We start from the raw sequence: 9,494 nt of genomic DNA, 5'->3' as shown, positions 1-9,494 counted from the left end.
AAGATTGGGAGACAGCAAGTGTGGAACTGAGTGACAGGCTCAGTCGGGTGAGCTTTAAAGCGTTAGCCTGTTCTGTTACACGGCCAGTCAAAGGAGGCTACATTCATCCATGTGCCTCTATGTTAGGCAATACAGATGTACTCCAAAGGTCCCAAAGGCACCTCTATGTTAAGGCATGCTCCCCAAAACCTGGCTTTCCCTATATAAAAGTAGTGGCCAGGGGAGTGTGTATTGGCTAGGGGAAGTCATAGAGATGGTGAGTGTGGTCATCAGGCAGTTGAATAGCAGTGCTGATTTGATTATTGTTCCTAGAGGAAGAAGTTGGGGTGGGGAGGGGAAGGGAAGTGTATTCAAGTATTTGTTGGGAATGCTAGGTTAGGGCAGATAGCCCCACTGCAGGAGTTAGAGCCTCAAGCGCTTGGCCTCTGTGACCTTGGGCAAGTCATTTAACCAAGCTGGGCCTTGTTTCCTTGTCTATAAAATGAAAGGGGTAGAGTAGGAGACTTCTGGAGATCCTTCCAGCTTCAAAGCTGTGATCTTCATATTTCGTAGATGGGGACAGTCAGGCTCTAAGAGGCTGGAAAGCTCTCTGTCTCTAATTATCTGTCTACCTATCCATCTACCATCTATCTACCTATCCATCCACCTATCTATCATCTATCTATCCAGATCATCTCTAACATCTCTATCTGTCCATCTACCTATCATCTGTCTGTCTACCTATCCACACATCATCTATCCATCTATGTACCTATCTTTCAATCTATCTGTTTATGTACCTATCTACCTATTTATTTATCCATCTATCTATCATCTACAGATCATGTGTACGCAAGCACACTCATGGGAGACAACATGCTGTAGTGGATAGAGGGTTAGCCTTTGAGTCAGGAAGCCCTGGGTTCAAGTCCTCCCCTATGACCTGTCTTGGCTTTGTGACCTTGGGCAAGTCAAGTAACCTCTCAGAGCCCTAGGCAACTGTTTACAAGTATAAATTAGCAATTAGGTGGAGGGAGGTCCCTCCACTGATAAAACTACAAGTCTGTATTTAAAATATAAACACACGCATATGTATATATGAGAATGTGAGAAGGAGAAGTGTATGTTCAGGTTTCAAAGCATAGTTGTTCATCCAGCTATTACTATCCCCTCCACCCCTGTACCCTTTGCTGCCCATTCCTTCACTGTCAGAAAGTTCTCCCGTTTCATCTTTTGTTTTGTATAATTGAATCACTCATTGATTCCGTTGCTAGATTGTAAAATGTCACCTGACAAAATGAATGAGAATGAACACTAAGAAAGCATGTCCAGATGATGGAAATTTCACATCCTTTTTTGTGAAATGCATCCTACTGTAGTGGAAAGAGGACTGGAATCAGAATCAAAAGTCTCTACCATTTACTAGTGGGCAAGTCACTTCATCTTCGCGGGCCTTGGTTTTCTCATCTGTAAAGTGGGAATAATGATTGTTATGCTACCTCCCTCAAAGGGTTCTAATAAGCATTCTCTGAGATAGGGCATGTCAGTGACATGCTGGTAAATACACATGACATACTTTTAAGTTGAATTTGTGTTATCAACATTTTCCCCCTGGCTTCCTTAAGCCTAGAAAATCAACAAAGTAATAAATTAATCCCATTTGCCAATTTCTGAGGTGTAAATGCTCACACCAAACATTTCATAATCAGCTCTGGCTAGTCAGTGTGAGCTGGTTCCAGCATATTGCTGGTGTACATGTAAGCAAATGTATAATCTATAAAGTGCTCCTAAGCAGAGGCTGCTCTGTGGCATAAAGACATGGTAGAGGGAGAGGGCAACCCTTGCATTAATTCCATTTTGGGATGTTTATATGCTCCAAGTTGACCCAGAATAAGTTCTACCCAGGCCTGGCTGGATCAGAAGCAGATGTGGTTATCCTTGGGTGATGTGATCTTAGGGAAGGCAGCGTCTTAGTTGTTCTCTGCTGGAAATCATGCCCTCCACAGCACATTTGGTACACGTACATGGATGCTGGACTCTCTATATTTATGTCCATCTGTTTCTCTGATATTAATCATGCTAACAACCTGGTTGGACCTTTGCCATAAATGACAAGTTGAGATGGCTTGAGGAAGATGATCTGTGTAAAGTAGGACTAACATGGCTGGTCCTAGAGGCCGGAAATGTTTAGGCTACACACAGGAGTGAGAGACAGAAACCCTTCTGATTGAACAGCATTGAATGAAAATTTTGAACTATGGGGAATGCCAGAACAAGATGTTAACAGGTATTAGTAGAAGATAACAAAATAGAACCTACCAATACTTGAGACGTTGTTCTTTGCATACAGATAATCACTTGTGTGCTCTCCTCCCGGGCTGTCTGGCTACATTAGACTTATGAATAAAGGAATAGCTTCATGGCCACTGAACCATGAGTAATGTGGGGAAATTGTGTCATCACAATCAGATAAATTAAAATTGTGGGAAGATGAGAGATGGAACAGATATATAATGATCCAAGTCGCTGCTTTCCCATAATTTAAAAGACAAAGCAAAACAAAACCAATAACTTCAGTTCAGGGATATTGTCAAAATTTCTATTTCCTCTCTCTTTCTCCCCTTCTGTACCACTCCTGTACTGATACCATCATTTAATTTCTATTTTGAGACATCTTCCTAATTTAAGAAATCATCAAATAGTCTCCACCTTAATGATTTTCTCTTCAAGATTTAGCCATCAATCTGGTATGTACTGTCCAAGTTACAAACATTAAGCTTTTTCTGGGCTCTTATTTCAATGGGCCAATCTGTAGTTCTTAGCAGCTTTTATCTTCAGTATCTTTTCATTTTGTGAGCTCATTATAGTGTTGAGTTCTTTCTTCTGTCTCTCATTCAGCTTTCCTTAGCCCATACAGCAATATACCTCTCTCCTTGGATTGGTTTTTCTGTGGTTCTTGCCCTGGCTCACCCCAACCTCTGGCCTTCTTTTGTTCCTACTCCTGTGCTGCTGGAGGAAATGAAGAAACTATCCTGGGTGGGGCCACTACAGATTTACACTACTGAGCCTTGATGGGGCTCTTGCTACTCTCAAGTAATCTTCTGAGGAGAGAAGGATCCTCGGTTACCATCTGCCCACACTTGTCCCTTTTGGAACCTCTTCAGTACCATAGTAAGCAAAAGTATTTGCAAGCTTCCTGCAAAGGAGGGGAAGGGAAGAACCTGCAATTTTCAGTAGAAAATGAATCGTAGTTGCTATGGCATGGTGGAAAGAGGCCTGGATTTAGAGGAAGAGGGTCTGGGTTCAAATTCCAGCTGGACCAACTACTACCTGTGTGACCTTGGGCAAGTCACTTACCCATACTAGCCCTATGGCCTCATGTATAAAATGAGGATTTTAAAAAGATTTTTTCCTGCTCTGAATCTGTTATTCTGCTGTCCTGTGATTTGGGAATGAATATGTGCTCGGAGCCTAGATTTGTGACACCTTTCTTAATAGTCAGCTCAGACAGCCACAGCTTGTAAAATGAGATTATTCTATCCCATCTGTAGGAAACAGTGGTAGATCTGAACCTAGGCCCAAATGCAATTATTTACCAGAAAACTGGCCTGGAGAGTAGTGTGTGGTGGGAGGAGGAGAAAGCTAGCTGTCCTGCTTGTGCGTGACCTTATCTCAGATTTCAATCCAACAATTCTTGTGGGTCTGTTTGCATTATCAATAAGATATGTTCAGATTTATTTCACCCTGCACCACTTTGTGCACCCTATTTTCCAGCCAAATTGACCTCCTTGTTTCCCTATCTCAGCATTCTGTCCCCTCTGTGCTTGGCACGGCCTGGTCCTCATACCTGGGGTGGATCTCCTCCACCTCTACATGGTAGAACCCCTAGCTTCCTTCAAGGTTTAGCTTAGCTGTCGTCTCCTACTCCCCCTTCTCTATTCCCCCAACCTCCCACGGCTAGTGCTCTGTCTTACCTCAAATAATCTTGTATTTACTTATCTAGTCACATGTTGTGTCCTACTAGTGGAAGGTCAACTTTTTGAGGGCGGGGACTATGGCTTGAACATAGCAGGGGTTTGATTAATGCTGGTTTAATTGAATTTTACTTGTCTCGATTATTATGGTCTCAACAGTAGCTGTTCCAAACCCTCTCTTCTGTTCTCAGGTTCCTGACACCCTACATCCTTCACTCCCGGAAAATGATCTCACTTCTTTTTTTACTGAAAAAATTAAGGCCATCCATTGTGAGCCCCCCTCCATGCCTCAACACCTCACTCCATCTTCATTTGTCCTTTCCAACTTTGCCTCTGTATTGGAGGATAAGGTGGCCTCCTCCTCTTCTCATTAAGGCTACCCCTGCCCCAGTTTCTCACCACCTCATCCTTCTGCAGTCTGGCTTTCTTCTCCATACCTCCCTTTCTATTGCAACTGTCCTCTAAAAAGTTACCAATGATCTCATAATGGCTTAATCCAGTTTGGTGCTGTCAAATCCCTCATCTTCTGGACAGTATCTCTTCCCTTGGCTCCTGTCACGCTACCCACTCCTGTTTCTTTTCCTGACTTTCTATCCACCTCTTTTTTCTCAGTCTCTTTTGCTAAACCATCATCCTTTTTTGACCCCCTAAAGATGGATTTAAGCACTAGGCTCTGTCCTGGAAAACTTTTTCTTGGTGATCTCATCAGTTCCCATGGATTCAACGATCATATCTGCAGATGGCTCCAATTTCTCTAAATTGCTATATATCCATCATTAACTTCACACCTGAGCTCCAGTCTTAGGTCTTCCACTGCTTTCTGGATATCTCCACCCAGTCATCCCATTCTCAACATGTCCCAAATTGAACTTATTTTCTTCCCCCATGAAAACCAGCCCAGCTCTACACTTCCCTGTTTTTTCTCCCACTTACCCAGGTTCTTTGACCTTTCTTTCTACTCCCCCTCACATCCAATCAGCTGACAATTCCTCATTAGCCTCCTAGTTGGTTTTCCCTCCTTAAGTCTCTTCCTTCTCTACTCCATCCTCCATACAACTGACCCCTAGATTTCCCAAGGTCCAAGTCTAACCATGCCCATCTCCTTTTCAGAAGCTTTCCATGCCTCCCTAATTTCCTCTAGAAAAAAAAATCAACTCCCTATCCTGACATTTAGGGCCCTCCACAACCTTTGGGCATTCTTTCACATTACTTCCCTATGTGCACTTTCCATTCCAGCCTCGTTGCACAGATTGAACACACCATTTTCTGATTCCTTGAACTTATCCAAGCTGTTCTCAGTGCCAGAAATGCCTTCCCCCTTTATCTCTACCTTTCAGATTCCTTCTCTTTCCCCAAAGCCGTTTCCTTCAGCCTTCATTGATCCTTCCAGCTATAGTGTTCTGGCCCTCCTAGAATGCTCCCAGAATCCTTTGCCTGAGCTGTCCTTTGCTCCCTTCATTCCTACCTTTTATTATATTTACTTGGCTCTTCCCCAGTGAAATACAGTATGAGCTCCTTGAAGAGAGATGGTTTTGTTTTTATCTCTGTGTCATTAGCTTCTAGGCATAGTACCGTGCACATAGTAGATGCTTAATAAATATTTGTTGAATTTGATGGCTCTTCTTCTATTTCCCACCAACACTTAGAAAGTATGCATCTATTACTATTCTCTGCCATTTTCCTATCTCCAACAAAGTAGAATTTTAATGACATTTATTTCTGAGATGGCAAGAACCATATATAGGCAAGAAATTGCAAGAGACTACAACTCAAGGAAGGACAAGTAAAGTTGAGCAATAAATCCGGATTAGTGAATGGGATGTGTGCGTTTAAAGGGTATTTAAGTATTAGTTTACTACCTTATTTCATTTGCATTACTACTAGAAGCAGCTGTTATTGGGTAATTGCAGGCTTTCAGACTAATGTCCTCAGGGTTGAGGAAAAAGCAGAGGCTTTTTAAAAGACATCTGGAGATTGTAGTTCATTCAAGAAGCTACATCTCCACCCTTTCCTTGAATATTATGTAAACGAGAAAGTAATGGAGCATTTTTCTTGGCAACTGAAAAAGTGAGGAAGGCTAAATGTAGATTTCCCCCTTACCTCCAGATCTGAAACAAGAAAAAGGTCTTTTCTGGCCCTTTTTAATAATTGTTACGCAAGAATTAAATCTATTCCTGGGTGCATGTTGATAAGACATCTACAAATGTAGATTAAAATGTAATTGTTTAGCCTATTGTTGATGTTACACTATGCCACATAGTGACACTGATTTCCGGGTGGGTTAAAAAAAATGGAGATTTGAAATGGCACAATTGTTTCAGATCTTACATTTTATAGTAACATGAGAGGATGTTAACATGTTATTGGGGAAGGCAAAAAAGTTAGTGTTACTGGGATCAGAGAAGCAGGAAAGTTGAGCTATGGGAGTAAGTAGCCCCAAAGATTCTCATTCTCTCTCTCTCTCTCTCTCTCTCTCTCTCTCTCTGTGTGTGTGTGTGTGTGTGTGTGTGTGTGTGTGTGTCTGTGTCTCTCTCTGTGTCACTCCCACTCCCCTTTCTTCACCTCTCTCCTGCCCTTCCCCCCTCTATCCCCCTCCTATGTATTTATTAAACACCTACTATGTGCTAAGTTGGGGATCCAAGTAAGAGGGCTGAAACAATTGTTACTCAAAAAGAATTTACATTCTAATGGAGGAGACAACATGTACATATGTAAATGTATACAACACAAATAAGAACTGAATAAATAGAAATATATGCAAAGTAGTTAGTACAAGGCCATTTGGGAGGAGGGACACTAACAGTTGGGGCTCATGGAGAGGATTTCAGGCATGTGATGCAGCTGTTGGAGGTGCCATGTCATCAGTGAGGAGCAGAGAGAGGGTCAGTTTGGTTGTATTGCAGACTGCAAGCAAGAAAACGACGTTCAGTGAGGCCTTCTATGTTATTAGAGGCAATAGGAAGCCATCGGGGTCGATTGAGTAGGGGGGTCACCTGGTCGCATCTTTGTGAGGAAAATTACTTTTGCAGCTATTTGTGGAGTGGGGAGAGACAGGACACTGGGAGACCAATTAGGAGGCTGTTGTGATCATCTAGATGAGAGGTGATAATGGCCTGAACTGAGGTGGTAACTGTAGGAGTGAAGAGAAGGAGTTTGGAGTCAACAAAGATGGCACCATGAGGCAGCAGATTAAATAGGGAGAGTGATGAGGAGAGAATAATGCCAAAGTCACACACCTAGGAGACTGGAAGGATACTTTTAACAGAAGTAGGAAGTTTGACAGAAGGATGGGGGGGGCAGGGGGAGTTGGGGCGGGGCGGGGCGGGGAATAATGAGCTCTCTTTTGGACATGTTGAGTTTGAAATGTCTCCAAGACATCTGGTTTGAAATGTCCAATAAGCAATTGGCGCTGCAGGACTGAAGCACAGGGGAGGGAATGGGCTGGATGTGAGTCACTTGCAAAGACATATTGCCATAGTTGGGCCCTAGGTGGTACCGTGGATAGAGTACTGGGCTTGGAGTCAGGAAGACTCATTTTGATGAGTTTAAATCTGGCCTCAGACACTTACTAGCTGTGTGACCCTGATCAAGTCACTTAACCCTGTCTGCCTCAGTTTCCTCATCTGTAAAATGAGCTAGAGAAGGAAATGGCAAACTGCTCCAGTATCTTTGCCAAAAAAAAACCAAACCCAAATCGGGTCATTAAGTGTCAGACACAACTGAAATGATTGAACAACATTCTATATGGATGATGAGCCAGGAGACTGAGGTGCAGCCGGACAGGGAAGAGCCAGGAGAAAGTAGTGTCACAAAAACTCAGAGAGGAGAGAATGTCTAGGAGGAGAGAGCGTCCAGCAGGGTTAACTGCAGCAGGACTAGGACTGAGAAAACACCATCAGATTTGGCAGGCAAGAGATTATTGGTAACTTTGCAGAGAGTGGTTTTGATGGAATGATGAGGTGAGAAGCCAGACTGCAAACGGCTGAGACCTGAGTGACAGCAGAAGGGGTGGAGACAGTGAGATTAGAAAGTATTTTTTAAAGAGGGGGATTTTGTTTGTTCTTTAAGCATGGGGGAGATTTAGATACATTTGAAAGCAGTAAAAAGAAAGAACAGAGAAGTTAAGGATTCAAGAGAAGGGATGACGGAGCTTGCAATCTGAGGAGGGGACTGCCAGGGATAGAATCAAGTCTCCACGTAGAGGGGTTGGCTTCAGCAAAGAGAAGGATCGCCTCTTTGTCAGACAGAGACTGGGAGAAAGTAGGACAGAGCGGGAGATGATGTCAGGGGCTTCTGAAATAAAGAGAATGAGAGAAAAGGGAAGTATATTAATGGTCTCAATTTTCTCAGTAAAGTAAATGGCAAATTTGACTGCATTTAGGTGGAGGAGGCCAACGTTGGGAGCAATTTGGGGCTATTTGGCAAGAGATGATTGGTGATAGGACAAGGGGGGCAAGAGATTTGAGAGCCGAGGAAAGTGTAAAGTTGAAATGGCCAACTGTAGGGCTGAGAGGGAGGAAAGCCAAGTTGGAGCAAGGGTGAAGGTCTCAGAAAGAGTGGGGGGCTTGATGAAGACAAAGAGTAGGTTTCGGAGCATGAGTCATAGGAGAGATGGAATGATGAGGCCATGTTCAGATAGGAAATTGTTAAGGTTTTTCTTTAGAGAAGTGGAGCACTTGTGGATGGATAATAGTGAGACCCTATGTGTAACCATCCCTATGTATGGCTGAAATGGAGTAAAGGAGGAGGTTGTGGGATTGAAGTAGCCTGAGGGATTAGGTTAAGGAGAAAGAGGGAGCTTCAAAGTGGACATTAAAGTCCCATAGCATGAAGGCAGGGGTTGGGTGCTGAATTCCTGGAGAAAAGAAGGAGAACGGCCCAGGGGCGGACAGGGTCTGGGCACTGGGTCAGCATACTACAGCTCCAGTAATTTGGATTGGGTGGAAAATTTTTATCAAATAGATTTCAAAAGAGGAAAGTTTGCTGAGTGAGAGAGGTAAAAGTAGAATCTGGAAATGAAAGTAAGAAGCAAGAAATATTTAGGTGACTCTTCCTCCAGGACTGTTTTATAGTAGCTCAGTATAGGCAGGGAAACCCAGATCTCCTGGTTCTTATACTATGATTATAATGCTGCTGGTATCTGAAGGCAGGAAAGCAAGAAATCCAGCAAAGATATCTTTTGACATTAACAACGTAGCTCCGGGGAATCTGGCTACCTGGGTTGCTTTCTCTACGTGTTTGTGTTTCCCTGTGTTGCGTATATCTTTAGGAGGAAAGTCTTGTGCATGGGACTGTGCCTGAAGTTGCTTGATGTCTGAGGAGCTGACAACACTTTGGGGCCTTCTCTTTTCTGTCAGGTGATGAGGTGCAAGGAAAAATATAGGCATGAAGTAGAAACCACCACGAGCACATGTAGCCATTTCTAAATTGTGTTAGAAGTTTCAGTCTATGGTTATTCGTATGTTTATTTATAAGGAAGATAGGTAAGAGGAAGAATTATAGAAACATGCATGTGTATATATGTTTGAAATATTATATCTA

The sequence above is a fragment of the Phascolarctos cinereus genome, unplaced genomic scaffold, assembly GCF_003287225.1.
Source record: "Phascolarctos cinereus isolate Bilbo 61053 unplaced genomic scaffold, phaCin_HiC Scaffold_8;HRSCAF=390, whole genome shotgun sequence".
Taxonomy (NCBI): Eukaryota; Metazoa; Chordata; class Mammalia; order Diprotodontia; family Phascolarctidae; genus Phascolarctos; species Phascolarctos cinereus.
The sequence above is the reverse complement of the archived record's forward strand: the minus strand, read 5'-3'. Positions refer to the sequence as shown.